Genomic DNA, 10,694 nt, shown 5'->3' on the forward strand with positions numbered 1-10,694 from the left:
TTCCCTTTCTCCCGCAGACTGGTGTTTCATCTTTACAAGCTCTCTGTCTTTCCATAGGAAAGCTGTCTGGCTTGGAGGTTGCAATCCCAGGGAATTTTTCATCAGCGGGGAAGTCTCCATCACTACAGAGGGATCAAGGGAGAAGTCAGTCCCTGGTAAGTGAGATGCTCCCCCTAAACACCAACACAGCAGTCGTGTACCTTTTAAGGGGTTCAAGGGCAAGATGGGCTAGGCATTTCTACTAACTCTTCTTAAGGACCATGGACAGTGCCGTAAGCTACGAGGTAAGCGGTGACTGTTGTAATTCTTACTGGTGATCATTTCCTGTCACTGATTCTCGGCTTTCTTTGTATTTCATAGGACTGTTGTCAGTCCAATAGAAAATGAGTCTTATTTTTAAAAAACTGAAATGTTTTACAAAGCCTAGCATTCTCATATAGAGTCCTTTCAATTCTCCCCACTTTCCCAAGAGGCTATGAACGCTTCACACCATGAACTAGGAGAGGGGGTAGAGCCCTTTCTGATGAAATACATCAACAAAGACAGAGTCTTAGCCTGCTTGCTCTCTGGACAGGATCTCGGACTACAAGGTCTTCAATCCTGGTATAAATGAAGGAAGTGAGGACAGTTCAACTGGCACTCTCATAACAAGAGTTGTGAAACACCTTCCAAAGAGACTATAGCAGTAGATGAGGGAAGGGAGTGCTACAGTGTGGCAGTACAGGGGGAACGATCGGCTACAGCAGTGAAAAGTGTGGTACCGATTGGTGTGCTCTCGGCGTTCTTGTACATGTAGCATAGATGACCTCTACAGTGGCCCTCCCACCTTCCCACCTGCATTAGGTGTTCTTTTTTTTGTAATTTATGTTTATGTATTTATTTACTGTTTGAACTTATTTATTCTACGTATTTATTTTTTTGGCTGCACTGGGTCTCTCATTGCTGTGCACGGGCTTTCTCTAGTTGGCGGCTAGCGGGGGCTACTCTCGGTTGCGGTGTGCGGGCTTCTCATCGCGGTGGCTTCTCTTGTTGCGGAGCATGGGCTGTAGGCACGTGGGCTTCGGTAGTTGAGGCTCACGGGCTCTAGAATGCAGGCTCCGTCGTTGTGGCACATGCGCTTAGTTGCTGCACGGCATGTGGGATCTTCGCAGACCAGGGCTCGAACCCGTGTCCCCCGCATTGCATTGGCAGGCGGATTCTTAACCACGGCGCCACCAGGGAAGCCCTAGGTGTTCTCATATAGAGTCTAAAAACAGAGGGCACTGAGCGAAGGTAGTGGTTATTAAAGGCTCAGGATCTAAATTCTACCTGCCTCTACACCCCTTCCCAGCTGTCGATTTGACCCCATTTTTGAATGCCGACCTCATTCTTCAACTTTCTCTGGCGTTTGTTATACTCACCTTGAAAACTTGTTTCTGTGATGCGTTGAGCAGACACAGGGTGGCAGACTGCAGAGGTGGAAGCTGGTGGTCGGATATTTGTGGGCTGAATCTCCTTCAGTCCCATTCCCATTTCTGGTTGCCCAGAGGCCCGACTTCCTGTGTATGACGCCGAGCCGTAGGATTGCGGGCAGGAGCCAAGTTCTCCATACAGTAAAGACCCCAGTGTGCCTTGGTTATAGTAATATACCTGGCTTCCGTCCTGGCAGGGAAGTGACAGGCGGCTCTGCCCCTGATTTGGAATCTGAGATGGTGTTCCCTGAGCAAGGCTGGCAGAAAGCGATGGATGTAGAGGGACCATGTTCTTGGCGTCTGAAGTTTTATCATACTGGGCTGCCAGAAACATGGAGGAGGCAGCTGTGTGGCGGTCAGTGAGTGCCAGAGTAAAGTCTCCGAGTGAAGAAGAATTCTTTTCAGTGCTTGCTGTGATGTCCCACTCAAGAACACCTGGATAGGAAGCAGCTGAAGTGGAGATCTGGCTGTGGTCAGTAACTCCAGATAACATAGTCGTGCTAGAATGTTGGTAAAGGTAGGCACTACCCATGAGTGTCTGGAAAGGGGTACCAGTAGCCGATGCCGAACTGACGGCAGGGGCAGAGACTCTGGAGAAGTTGCAGACACTTCGTGTTAGGGAAGTTGCATTGCTCACCACAGGAGGAGAATGCTGCAGAGAATTTAGAGTTCCAAGTAGAGATGGATGTTGGAAATTTTCTGTAAGAACAAGAGGGTCATGAAAAACTCAGGGAGGTTGAGAAATTCTCACTACGTTTGAGGAACGGCATCATCTGAAGGTTCTTGCTATCAGGACACCTCTACTATCACTACTTCCTGAGAAACCCAAAATCAGACAGTTAATGATGGCTGTAAGGACTGAGCAGTTTTCCACTCTTCTCTATTAACTGCCTGTGCTCCCATCTTGGGCACAGACGGGCAGAAGAGCCAAGTGGTGTGGTTCAGAGATTGTTCTCTAGGCTGGAAGCAACCTTCTCCCTGCCCTGTCTTTCCCTTCAGCCTGCACTCGTATTGACTTCTATGCTATTTCCTAGACTGGAAGCATTTTAGAACTAGGAGGCCCTTAGAGAACTTCGATGTTCTCAGTCTCATTTCGTGAGTAAGGAAACTGAGGCTCAGAGAGGTCGGGTTGACTTGTTCAAGTTCTCTCATTATGTTAGTATCATTACCAGGTTTCAGAACCTAAGTATCCTGACTTCCTTGCCAGGACTCCACTCTGAGCATGATACTGCCAGAAAGCAGGAGAAATAGAACTTATAATATAGGCATTTTTTTTGTCCATTAGAAAACAGTACGGCTGTTACCATTGTCGTCTTCAGTGTCTCCCTTTGCTTGTGCAGTTCCCACGCTATTACCTAGAGGTGACGTACAGCTCAGTCCAACTGGTGAATTGAAAGAGTCATTTTTGCCCTCTTCAAGCCTGGTTTCTCATCCTACCTCAAAATGATTACCCGAAAGTGGATTTCTTAAGTGCTTTTGGAAAGGGAAGAGTTATCTGATTACTTCAGATTCCTCACCTGTAAAGTGGTTATAACACCACCACCAATAATAATAGCAGTAATAATTAATAGATGAATAAGCTGATCTATTGCGTATGATTTATATGGAGGAAGATACAATAAGTTCTAGAAAGACAAAGAAAAATCATGACAAGCATATTACGTTAACGAAAAAGAAATCCATAGATATTAATGAAAACTGGGGTATGTGGCAAGTATCGAAGCCTAATGAATTTACTAACAAATGGCATTCTGTACTATCCATGCAATATTATGAAAGTGAATTTTGCCCACTCTAGTTTAGTGAATACTATTAACCAGAAGACACGATGGAGGTGATAGAGGTGAATGAATTCCTAGCCAATGCATACAGACAGAGAAGGTATGTCAGTAAAAAATGCATAACAAGCAACAGAATGCAATAAATGTGCATGTATAGGTAGCCACAACACATATAGACAAGTATTTCAATGAAAACCGGTACGAAGCAGACAGCAAAATAATAAGTGTAAAAGAGTTTCATTATTGTGCTCCTTCATATTTTTACCCAGCAAGTAAGAGGTATTAAGCCTAGGAGAAATATATATTTCAATGAATATAGCTTATATAATAAGCAGAAAGGAAGCTTAAAATGTATCAGGAAGGTTTTTGGATTTATCCTAGAACTTAGATTAGAATCATCTTCAGCATCCAAGAAGATGGCATCCCAAAACCTCAAAAAACCATCATGCCTAGAATCCAATTAAAAAAGATTTTCAAATGTAAGAAAATCCACAGGACTCCACAATATGGTTTTCGATAAACGTGGATGTTTGTTTGTTTTGTTTCTTTGGCCGCGCCGCGTGGCCCTGGCCGTGAAAGCACCGAGTCCTAAGCACTGGACCGCCAGGGAATTCCCTAAGTGGGGGGAATTAGAGATGTGGGGCTTGACTTTTTCTTCTTCTTCTTCTTCTTCGGTAGCTAAGCTCTACAAGCGAACGATGGCTGTTGATCAATGTGCTCTCTGTGTTAGGAAGGAAATAACTGTAAAAATGAAAAGCAGCCTTGCCTTAGAACCTACATATCACACCAAGGAAAATAGTCCTTCTGATTCAATTTAGAAGATATCACTTAAAATGTTGAATTGGTGAAATGTCTACCTAGTTTAAAAATTAGAAAGAATAAAACACTGAAAAGCAGCCCCCTAGATAACCACTGTGGTTGCTTGTTTATAGGAGGCATCATTTCTAAAACGTATTTCTAAAATGTTTATATTCAAAACTGTCAAGTGGCCAACTGTATTCAGAGAGGCAATAAAAGAAAGAAAACGGAGTATGACTTTTCTGATAAGCTGCCTTTCCTGGTGATCCCCTGTTCTGGCCTTACTTTCCTTCTTAGTCTATTAATGTAAGGGTTTGCTACCATCAACTTGGTTTTGCCCTGCTCTGAGCAGGTTTCCCTCTGTGCTGTTTCTGCTTTAATTGAAAATCTTTGGTTCCCATCAGCATTCCATTGCAAACTCCGTTTTTCTTGAGAGCTCCTCTATGCTTTCCCTCTTCATTCTTACATTTTCTCCCATCTCTTGGTGCCTGTTGGCCTGTGCTAATGAAAACCATCCTAAACTTCCTTACGCTCGACTCTGTGCCTCCCTGTAGAGCCCAGTACTCTCCATCCTCTCTCCCTATTCTCTCTTTTCAACTAGTCGAAATCCTAGTGGAGGGAGACCATTAGAGATGAAACATCTTGGTATATATTGCTAGTTTTCTATGTCCCCTGGCTTTTCTGTGTTTCTGTTGAAACACTCTTGAGAAGTGTCTGATTTCGTTTTCTACATGGGTACCCTTTAAGGCTCAATACTGGAAAAGAAGGGGATCAGAGTGATCAACCCAACGTGGTATCCTAACGTAACAGTTAAGGAAAGCAACAGGCTTTGTGAGACAGCCAGTGATTTGTCCAAAGTCACACAGATAGTAAACGTCAAAGTCAAAAGTGAAATTAGGTCTCCAGACTTGTAGTTCAATACTTTCCCTCATTATTCCATGCTATTTTGAATCTCCTACTCAATTTAGGGGCAAAAGAAATCGAACGCAAAACTTTCCAACGTTTCTTTTCTTACCTGACATGGTCAGAGAAGAGGAAGCATCCACTGCAGGTACAAGGGATGAGGAGACAACACTAGAGGATGTCTGAGTGGCTGCAGCTGAACGGCGCACGTGTCCAGTACAGAGGTCACTGGTTACTGGTCCAAACAGCTCCACGGAAACCCCAAGGCTCTACCAAGTGGTAGTAGGTTTGGTAGGAGAGTGATGTCACAAAGCAGGCAGTTGAAAGGTATGAGAGAGCCAATAGGGAGGTCCGATCCCCAACAGGAAGGCGGGCTTGGGTGAAGAGAGTGTAGGAGAGCTAAAACAACACCTGAGTTTCTGAGCTCTGGGGAGGAAATCCTAGAAGACAGATTTACCTCCCCCAGGCTCTTCCATTAGGGAAATCATTGCCACATTTCTTACAGACGTTCATTAATACACTGAACTAAGAGTTACTTATATTCTACAGAGTATTCTATTTTATGTATCATATACTTAGAGCTATATAGATCTTCTTTAATTAATAATCCTTAGGAAGGAAAGAGCCATCTAGTTTGAACTATTACAGTTGTTCTGAAATCATATGTGTCTAATGAGTGAACTGATAGCAGCTTTTAAGGAGCCAAAGTAGGGATTAAGAAGCTCTCTTTGTAACTTGGTTCAAGAGTAGGGTGAAGTTTGTTGAGTGTACCTTGTGGAGAATGTTGTGGTCCAAGGCTCTTCTCTTTTAGTTTCTTCTCCTTGACTCCTACCTTCCTTGGGCTGGGCTAGGCTGGGGGCCAGGTTGGACTTGCGACTTAACATTTCTCTTCCGCTTTCTCTTTTTTTTTTTTCTTCCATTATGGGCATTGCTTCGAGGACAAGCCTTGATCTTGCATTGGACGTTACTTCCTGTCAACTTCCAGCAGCAGGAGTCTTCTTTTCAGTGCTTGATGCTTCACGAAATAGACTCTGCCCGTTGGCAGCAAATACCAGAGAGCTAGGAGACAGAGCTGGTTGCAGACCTTTCCTCTTCCAGCCTTTGGTTGCAATTGTTTGGCCCATAATTTGCTAGCTCTAGTTCCTTGGGCCACACAGGTATCCTGCCATCTCCAGCTCTTGTTATATGTGAGAGACATTCTGAACACTGTCCCTTTTTCTTTGCACAGAAGTATATACAGTGTGGCAGTTACTGTAATCTCCTCCGCCTTGCAAACAGCCACTCTAGAATCTTGGACCTCTAGGACTCTCTGTCTTGCATGCTTGGGGGCAAGGCCAAGCAAAATGAAGAGGAGAATAATTAGAGAAAGAGGAGGACGTTGGTGGAGAATTGGGAGCAGGTAAGGTGAAAGGGCACAGGAGAAAAGAGATGCATGTAGACTTTTTGGTTTCTGTGGGAAACAGGTTGACACACTTGGGCCTCATTTGGTATTAACAGAACAGAGAGTTAAAGATCTAAGTAGCTAGATAGTGTGCAGCAACTGCCATGAAGTCTGTACACTGAAGAGAACAGTCTCACATCTAGTTTTCATTTTGTTTTATGTCATAGTACCTTATTTATAGCATTCACTGGTGTGTTTGTAGAATACAGATGTTTTCAAATGCTCTGGTTTTGTCTACATGGTTATCTCCTTGTCCTGTTTGTAAGGAATCCAACATTGTAAGACATATTGCATGTTTTTCTCTTGACGATTGTTGACCTTGAAGCGTCATGAACTAACTTGAGCTGTTGGATTCTGTGGAGAAACGTTCAAAAGGGTCTGTGAAAAAGGCACTGTGGTGAGTCGCATTATGCACCCGAGCATAAGGAGCAGATATCTGCCACCAGCCCAGCTTGGCCTGGATTGCCTCTGTTTTAGTTCCCCTGGTTAGTGCTTTTCTCCCTAACCACTCTTGTGACTGTGATAATGTGAGTAAGGGCGGAGTTGCTAATGATCTATGTGTGAGGTAAGCTGGTTTGAGGGAGGAAATCTATGGACCTAGTCATTTTCCTTGGTGGTAAGCTTTCAGGGGTGCAGAGATGGATCTTCCTGGGGCCTTTTCTGGTCCCAGGAAGATATCGCATAGATGGGACCTCCCAAGACACACATTGAATCTTTAGGCCTGTTTTTCCTATTATGAGGTACGAACGAGTTTCTTCACTGATGGGGATGATGCTTATCTGAGAAGAAATTGTGAAAGGTGGTGTAGTGTAGAGGTGTGGCTTAAGCTTTTAAGTTTTCCTCCAGGTTTTTCCCCTAAGCTTCCTACTTCGGACGGCCTACTTACATGATACTAGTAGGTGATGTCCGGCTAACAACTTCCTAAATATACCTGCAAGCCAGATCAGTGTCTCTTTTCTCTGTATTCCCATGGAAATCAAGAGTCCCGCCGAATTTTCCATCGAAACAGTTGATTTGTGTTGTCTCTAGGAATTCTAAAGGGCGTACCGTTGCTTCCTAACCGGTGTCATTTGGGAGATCCGCCTCTGTACGTTCAAATGATTAATTTTGAGACTTTGCTCATGTGTGCAGTAAACCCTTGAATTCCCTAAGACCTTCCTTTCCTCCATCTCCTACCCCATTAAGCCCGCTTCAGTTCATCTCCTGAATTTCTTTGGAATCTGTCAGCCAGCTCTTCCTCAACTTCCTAATACTGAACTTGCCTGTCTGTTGCGATTAGGTCCTAACTGGTGTCCATATATCTTGTTTCCTTCCAATCCACTCTTCACACAAGAAACCTTCAAAGCAAGTTGGAACGTTGCTCATAAACATCGCTCACAAGCATTGTTTTGAGAATAGAAAACACACTGTTGGCCTTTAAGACTCTGCGTGGTCTAGAATCCTCTCTGCTTCTCTAGCCCCATCTTGTGCCACTTTTGCCCTCACTTTCTATGCTTCAGATACACTGAATTAACCTTAGTTCTCACTCATCTGACAGAAGTCAGTTCAGATACTATTTTTCACTGTGATTCCTAGCATTAAGGAATTTGATTATCAGGTTTTGTATGAGGACTATTTCATCAGGGGTACAGAAGTTCTGGCCATCTCTGGTTTTGGATATCCCTTATTTGTTGAGACCTTTGCGTTGTTTGGTTGCCTTTTGTCTGTTTTCCAGATGGGAAAACAGGAACAAGGGAAGTATAGGTTATTACTAGGTGGGGTTGAACAAGTGGAGCAGCAAACTGCAAAGCAGAAAGAAGAGGGACGTACTATAGAGGGATATGACTTCCATTCTCAAGGCGCCTGCATCCTGTGCAGGGAGACAGCCTAACATAAAATGTGCCTAACAACAAATATATTGACTTCTTACTAAAAATCTCCAGTTCATAGAACCGAGGGGTTTGTACCTTCTCCTTTAAAAGTGATAGTCCTGGGACTTCCCCGGTGGTCCCGTGGTGAAGACTCTGCGCTTCCAATGCAGCAGGCGTGGGTTCAATCCCTGGTTGGGGAGCTAAGATCCCACATGCTGCGCAGCCAAAGAAATTTTTTTCGAACGTTATACTCCTGTATTGTTGGCTTTAGTGGTTTAGATTTTGTTGTACTGTTAAGAAGATTTCAGTTTATTTACCGGGAACAAACAACACATAATGTAAAAATAGTTTCCCAGAAACGATTTCCATCATTCTCTTCCTCCCTTTCTCCCGCAGACTGGTGTTTCACCTTGACAAGTTCTCTGTCATTCCATAGGAAAGCTGTCTGGCTTGGAGGTTGCAATCCCAGGGAATTTTTCATCAGCGGGGAAGTCTCCATCACTACAGAGGAATCAAGGGAGAAGTCAGTCCCTGGTAAGTGAGATGCTCCCCCTAAACACCAACACAGCAGTCGTGTACCTTTCAAGGGGTTCAGGGGCAAGATGGGCAAGGCATTTCTACTAACTCTTCTTAAGGATCACGGACAGTGCCCTATGCTACGAGGTAAGCGGTGACTGCTGTAGTTCTTACTGGTGATCCTTTCCTGTCACTGATTCTCGGCTTTCTTTGTATTTCATAGGACTGTTGTCAGTCCAATACAAAATGAGTCTTATTTTTAAAAACCTGAAATGTTTTACAGAGCCTAGCATTCTCATATAGGGTCCTTTCCATTCTCCCCACTTTCCCGAGAGGCCAAGAACACTTCACACCATGAACTAGGAGAGGGGGTAGAGCCCTTTCTGATGAAATACATCAACAAAGACAGAGCCTTAGCCTGCTTGCTCTCTGGACAGGATCTCGGACCACAAGGTCTTCAATCCTGGTATAAATGAAGGAAGTGAGGACAGTTCAACTGGCACTCTGATAACAAGAGTTCTGAAACACCTTCCAAAGAGACTATAGCAGTAGATGAGGGAAGGGAGTGCTACAGTGTGGCAGTACAGGGGGAATGATCGGCTACAGCAGTGAAAAGTGTGGTACCGATTGGTGTGCTCTCGGGGTTCTTGTACATGTAGCATAGATGACCTCTGCAGTGGCCCTCCCACCTTCCCACCTGCATTAGGTGTTCTTTTTTTTTGTAATTTATGTTTATGTATTTATTTACTGTTTGAACTTATTTATTCTACGTATTTATTTTTTTGGCTGCACTGGGTCTCTCATTGCTGTGCACGGGCTTTCTCTAGTTGGCGGCTAGCGGGGGCTACTCTCGGTTGCGGTGTGCGGGCATCTCATCGCGGTGGCTTCTCTTGTTGCGGAGCATGGGCTGTAGGCACGTGGGCTTCGGTAGTTGAGGCTCACGGGCTCTAGAATGCAGGCTCCGTCGTTGTGGCACATGCGCTTAGTTGCTGCACGGCATGTGGGATCTTCGCAGACCAGGGCTCGAACCCGTGTCCCCTGCATTGGCAGGCGCCACCAGGGAAGCCCTAGGTGTTCTCATATAGAGTCTAAAAACAGAGAGCACTGAGAGAAGGTAGTGGTTATTAAAGGCTCAGGATCTAAATTCTACCGGCCTCTACACCCCTTCCCAGCTGTCGATTTGACCCCATTTTTGAATGCCGACCTCATTCTTCAACTTTCTCTGGCGTTTGTTATACTCACCTTGAAAACTTGTTTCTGTGATGCGTTGAGCAGACACAGGGTGGCAGACTGCAGAGGTGGAAGCTGGTGGTCGGATATTTGTGGGCTGAATCTCCTTCAGTCCCATTCCCATTTCTGGTTGCCCAGAGGCCCGACTTCCTGTGTATGACGCCGAGCCGTAGGATTGCGGGCAGGAGCCAAGTTCTCCATACAGTAAAGACCCCAGTGTGCCTTGGTTATAGTAATATACCTGGCTCCCTTCCTGGCAGGGAAGTGGCAGGCGGCTCTGCCCCTGATTTGGAATCTGAGATGGTGTTCCCTGAGCAAGGCTGGCAGAAAGCGATGGATGTAGAGGGACCATGTTCTTGGCGTCTGAAGTTTTATCATACTGGGCTGCCAGAGACATGGAGGAGGCAGCTGTGTGGCGGTCAGTGAGTGCCAGAGTAAAGTCTCCGAGTGAAGAAGAATTCTTTTCAGTGCTTGCTGTGATGTCCCACTCAAGAACACCTGGATAGGAAGCAGCTGAAGTGGAGATCTGGCTGTGGTCAGTAACTCCAGATAACATAGTCGTGCTAGAATGTTGGTAAAGGTAGGCACTACCCATGAGTGTCTGGAAAGGGGTACCAGTAGCCGATGCCGAACTGACGGCAGGGGCAGAGACTCTGGAGAAGTTGCAGACACTTCGTGTTAGGGAAGTTGCATTGCTCACCACAGGAGGAGAATGCTGCAGAGA

The sequence above is a fragment of the Balaenoptera borealis genome (assembly GCF_965194805.1).
Source record: "Balaenoptera borealis genome assembly, contig: HAP1_SCAFFOLD_905, whole genome shotgun sequence".
Lineage (NCBI taxonomy): Eukaryota > Metazoa > Chordata > Mammalia > Artiodactyla > Balaenopteridae > Balaenoptera > Balaenoptera borealis.